Source organism: Triticum urartu, chromosome 3A (genome assembly GCF_056163025.1).
Source record: "Triticum urartu cultivar PI428250 chromosome 3A, HENAU_Tu73, whole genome shotgun sequence".
Taxonomy (NCBI): domain Eukaryota; kingdom Viridiplantae; phylum Streptophyta; class Magnoliopsida; order Poales; family Poaceae; genus Triticum; species Triticum urartu.
This window is the reverse complement of record NC_141875.1, coordinates 559,139,758-559,145,650: the sequence shown is the minus strand read 5'-3', so window position 1 is coordinate 559,145,650 and position 5,893 is coordinate 559,139,758. Positions and strand designations below refer to the sequence as shown.

The following is a 5,893-nucleotide window of genomic DNA, read 5'->3' as shown; positions in this document are numbered from 1 at the left end:
CTCCGGACGACGCCAAAAGCAATGAAGACCCCATGGGAGCAATATCCGAGCAGGAGGAACAGGAAAACGGGCAAGCCATCCCCGATGAACAGGCCCCGCCTAGTGACGGTTCGGAGGACGATAACTACCTTCTGCTCTCCGAAGATGAGGTAAGCCTCGGCGAGAAGACTTCATCGTACCCGAAGAGCTCCTCGAGCAGGAGCGCTTCAAGCGCAGGCTGATAGCTACGGCAAGGAGCCTGAAAAAGAAGCAGCAATAGCTTCAAGCCGACCAAGACCTACTCAATGATAGATGGACCGAAGTCCTGGTTGCCGAAGAATACGACCTTAGTGTCCTAGCCAAAAGCTACCCAAAGCACAGATTGCTATACTAGTCTGATGACGGGGCGTTGGAGCCCATACCATCGTCACACAATGCGGCAGGTCGTCGACAACTCTGTCCGGATAAATAGGCAACTCAAGCCGAACACCAGACCACCGCACCTCGCTATAAAGGCAAGAACAACGCAGGTCACGATTACCCAGACAACCCGCAGAGGGACTTGGACAATAGAGCAAGACACGCAAGACCGATCTACGGATCGTGAAAGCATGCTTCGACACGCGACGATGGCTACCTATTCGGACGTGTTAAACCTCGCCACGACTGAGCCGAAAACCGCAAAGGGACTCCTTCGGAGTTACGTCGCAGTGTGGCCCAACATAGAGGCGCCGCACACCCGCTTTGCTTTACTGATGAAGTAATGGATCATGAATTCCCCGAAGGATTCAAACCCGTCAATATTGAATCATACGATGGGACAACCGATCCCGCGGTATGGATAGAAGATTTCATCCTCCACATCCATATGGCCCGTGGGGACAACCTCCACGCCATTAAATACCTCCCACTAAAACTAAAAGGACCAGCTCGGTACTGGTTAAACAGCATGCCTGAAAAATCCATAGGCAGCTGGGAGGACTTGAAAGAGGCCTTCCTCGATAACTTTCGAGGAACACATATCCGGCCACCGGATGCCGATGACCTAAATCACATTGTCCAACAGCCCGGAGAATCAGCCAGGGAGCTCTGGACTCGGTTCTTAGTCAAAAAGAACCAAATCATCGACTGTCCGGACGCGGAAGCCCTTGCGACTTTCAGACACAGCGTCCGGGATGAATGGCTCGCACGCCACCTCGGCCAAGAAGGACCTAAATCCATGACATCCATCATTGCTCTGATGACTCGCTTTTGCGCGGGAGAAGACAGCTGGCACGCTCATAGAAGCAATAGCGCCAGCATCCAGGGCACCTCCGAAATCTGAGACGGCAACGGCAAGCCACGAGGAAGCAAAAACAACAGTCGCAATAACAATGAAAGATTAGGCGACACAACGGTCAACATCGGATTCAGCAACCCCAAGCCCGGTCAGCGGAAGAAGCCATTCAATGCGAATCGAGACGAACCATCCAACCTCGACAGGATATCGGACCGACCTTGCCAGATTCATGGCCACCCCCGATAAACCAGCTAATCATACCAACAGAAACTGTTGAATCTTTAAATAGGTCGGCAAGCTCAACGCCGAACACAGGGGGAGAAGGCCGCCAAGCGACAGGGATGGCGGAAAGGTTCACCAACGAAACACCGGGGGTCAGAAGCAGTCTCCACCCGAGGATCAACTACTCCTAGAACGGAAATAGCAACCCGGCTTCCGCCACCCACTCCGTACACCTACAAAGTTTGTACCGCGCATACATCATTACGCACTCAAGATACCATGGGCATTGGCGGAAGCATGATACGGACAAGCCTGCAAGCAGTCCAGTAACTTTTTTTTATTATTTATTTTCTTTTTATTTCTTCCTTCGCTATCCTTTAAAAACAGGTGACGAATAGGATAAACATTGGAAACTGGCTCTATCGGAGTTCGGATCCGTACACTCACCTAAGGGGCTATTTTCATCAAGGATTCCCCCCACCGAGGATTGGCGGCGTAGACGTGCGACAGGAGGTCTAAAATAACTTTTTGTAGACCGCACTCTCTATTTCTCGAGCCTGTATTATGCCTGTTCCTCCATCTTCAACCCCGAGTATGTCAAATAGCATTCGGATCACGAATCGGGTCTATAAGGGGTGCGGAGATGTTCCTGGATGTCAAAAAGCCAGCCCACCCGAACTTCCCGTAAAAGAAAAAAATCCCTCGGCACCCACCTTATCCACTTACCCCGCATCCTCCCATGATCCTCCCGGACCAACTTCCCGCCGCCGCCTCCCTGCTCCGGCGCGCCTCCTGCCGCTAGCCCCACAGCCCCGGCGTGCTTCCTGCCGCTGCTTCCCTCGGCCCCGGTGCTCCCCCGCCGCCGCCCACCCTGGGCGTGACGCGCCTCCGCCACCGCCCACCCTGGCCGCGACGCGCCTCCGCCGCCGCTCCGCCCACCCTGGCCCCGACGCGCCTCCATCCGCCGCCCCCCGACGCGCCTCCTGCTGCCTCCCTCCACCTGCTTTGATGACGGCGCCGGCCACCTCCACCTTCTTACACCGCTGCACCGGCCACAGCAACCTTCTTCCACTACTGCGCTGGCCACCCCCTCCTTCTTCCACCACGGCACCAGCCTCCCCCTCCTTCCACCACGACGCCAGCCTCCCCCTCCTTCCACGTGCAGATTGGGCACTGCCTCCAGCTAGAGGAGACGTCGACCTGCAGCTGAAGGAGGCCCTGACCTGCAACGGGTCGTGTGCGTCACTGCGACGCCCAGGCCGTCCAACTTCGCCAACTCAGGCAGTTCAACCCCCGCGCCCAATCCTCCTTGGCCACAAATGACAATCACAGCTAACCCTGACTCTGCGGCCTTACTAGCGCCGTTCAAGGTTCTCGGCCGCAGCTCCTCACTAGTGCAGAGATTTGAGTGCAGACCCCTGCGCCAAGTAAATGGCATGCACGCTCCTCTGGGAATGCTCCTCCAAATATTCAAGCGGAAAGTCTTCTTCACGTTCTGGACTTGTGCCCTAGCTTCTTTTGAACTTCTGTTGATTCATACCTAAATGAATTTGTACTATGATTTTTCATCAGCTTTTTGGTGAAATAATGCTTCCTGTTCACATCAACAAATGCTTCGTGGAGGACTTCTCCAACGACTTGCAGGTTCGGCAATAGACAAGGAAGCTGCCCAGACCATTTTCTCATGTACGGGTTGTATGCAGCGTACAGATAGACCTCCCCTGCCCGACAGCTATGGCGTGTGGCTGCCTAGCACATCGACGCCCCAAGGTACATTGTCTCTCCAACTCGCTTATGTGTTGTTCCCTGTTGTTGTACTATGTTCAGTTTTGTATTGTTTCTTAGTTATTTTCTTGTCTAAAGTTCTGAAATACTTGGAGGCGCAAAAAAGTTGTGATATGTTGGCTCATTTTCAAAGGTCCTTCAAAAAACGGAAAGCATGAGTTTTCTTCTCCAAAATGCATCAACACGGTGGAGTGCTAATTCTTCTTGGGTGCTTCTATCGATCCTTGTGTTTCAGCAACCACCATGGTGAACCAGCTCGTCCTATTTTGCAAAAGCAAATCACATGAAAGTTTTTAAGCGGAATGCAGTTTAGAGATAATGGGGAAACGAGGTTCAAACAGATTTCTTAGTACATCCGGAGAGCTTTTCCGTTGCACTCTAGCCAAAACCGCTCGGAAGGCCAAACTACTGACATGCGGCTGTGCTTTTATTTTACACAAATGAGGTTGCTAGCGCTAGTAGATCTTGGGAGTTAGTTGCCGTCCACCTCCTCAGGCACCTCTCTGCTTCTTGAGAGTTAGCTGCGGCTTTCCATGGCCATATACATGCAATTTTTAGTTTTGCCCAACCACTTATATGTGCGTGCATATTTCCATTTTTGCCAAATTGTATACCGAGCTTTTGTTTTGAAAAACAAATGTGCATGTGAACGCGAGAAAAAAGTCTATACAAAGAAGTTCATGTATTACTAACCCAGAAGGTTCGTGTATTACTAAGTGTGTGCACATATAATTGCTCCCTCCATTATGCGTGTATGTCTGTTTGTGTATTCTGCCAATTCCACTTTAGCTTTGATGAAGGTTCACCAGAAAGGTAAAAAATAGTTCAGCGCATACGTCCTTCACATTGTTATCTATCCCCATTATTCAGTTTAAAATTGTGTTGTCTAGTTCTTGTTCTATACTATTTATCTGAAGTTCAATAGTATCAGTGCAGGCAAAAAACTGGGGTTTTGATATGTTGGTTTCAGTTTCAGAAATCCTTCAGGAAAAAATGCAAAAGAAAAATGGAGCAGGGGTCGCAAGCCTCAAGCCCTCTCTCCACTTGGTGGCTTCTTGTTCTCAAAGCACAAGCTGCTGCTGCTACTATTAGTAAACTACTTCTGCTCACTATAATGGGCTGAGGGGCGTTGCCCAACTGCGTGGATGCTCGCCTGCTCACCGAGGGTCGCGGCAGTCCACCCCGAAGCCGTCTGCAGGAGGAGCTTGCACCAGTCCCGCCTCTCCTTCGTCCAGTGCTCCAAGAGGCCAGGGCAGAAAAATCGATCATCTTCTGATGAGCCCTGCCCCAACAGGAACCTCTCTCCCTACCTCTCTTCGCTACTGATGGGCACCATAGTGTGAAGTTGATGTAGAGAACAAGTTCTGATTATGTGCTCTGTACATGCTTGTTGATATGTCAATGAGAACCAACTTTTTTTCTTCAGGTTGTTGTGATGATATTTGATAGTTAATATTTTTGCAAGTACAAAACTCTAGGTTATGAAATTTTGATGGACACGAGACTTTTGACCTTGCACTGTTAAAAGATCTTCCAAAACTTACTTACATGTAGATGCATCCACGTCCTCATCTTTGACCTTCTTCATATATGTTCTATGTTTAAAATTGCTCAACGAAAATTATGTTCTAAGAAGTTCATATAATACTGAGTGTAAAGGTCATGTATTATAACTACCCAGTATAGTAAGTGAAATATATTACAAAAATTCAAATTAAAAGTGACTTTTGTTGACTTCTATATTACTGAGTGTATAGAAACATAACAATTTTTCTGGAATTAAGAAATAAAACCAGAAAGTCCATATTAAAATGATGGAGAAGTTCGATGATTATAGAAAAATTGGATTTTCCTTGTTATTAAAGAATAGAAACAAGAAGTTCAAAAATTAAATAACAAGAAGTTTAACTTTTAAAAATAGAGCACTTCAAAATTTCATAAAAAAAGATTAAGAAAAAACCAGGAAGTCCATATTAAAAAGATGGAGAAGTTCGATGATTATAGAAAATTCAGATTTTCCTCGTTATTAAAGAATGGAAACAAGAAGTTCAAAAATTAAATAACAAGAAGTTTAACTTTTAAAAATAAAGCACTTCAAAATTTCATAAAAAAAGATTAAGAAAAAAAACCAGGAAGTCCATATTAAAAAGATGGAGAAGTTCGATGATTATAGAAAATTCAGATTTTCCTCGTTATTAAAGAATGGAAACAAGAAATTCAAAAATAAAAAACAAGAAGTTCAACTTTTAAAAATATAATGCTTTAAAATTTCATAAAAAATGATTAAGAAATAAAACCAGGAAGTCCATATTAAAAAGATGAAGAAGTTCGATGTTTATAGAAAACTCGGATTTTCCTCGTTATTAAAGAATGGAAACAAGAAATTCAATAATAAAATAACAAGAAGTTCAATTATTAAAAATAGTGCGCTTCAAAATTCATAAAAAGGATTAAGAAAAATCAGATTAAAACTTCATAAAAAACCTCAAATATTTTCACGTAACCGAGAGAGGTTCAGGTTGATAATTGCCAGAAGTTCATGTACTACACGGTGTGCATTTGGTATGAAGAAAAAGAATAAAAAAGTAAAGACTAAAAGTTTTGTTCTTATAAGTTCAAGTCATTCAT

The 5,893-nt window shown here is 46.1% G+C and overlaps 1 long non-coding RNA gene across 1 annotated transcript; it reads left to right on the top strand.

Annotated features, from left to right (window-relative positions):
- The first annotated feature begins 2,122 nt into the window (after positions 1 to 2,122).
- Positions 2,123 to 4,690, top strand: LOC125545073 (uncharacterized). The gene is made up of 2 exons (XR_007299878.2): positions 2,123 to 3,250; positions 4,236 to 4,690. It is a non-coding gene; the product is annotated as an uncharacterized LOC125545073 (long non-coding RNA).
- Positions 4,691 to 5,893: the final 1,203 nt, after the last annotated feature.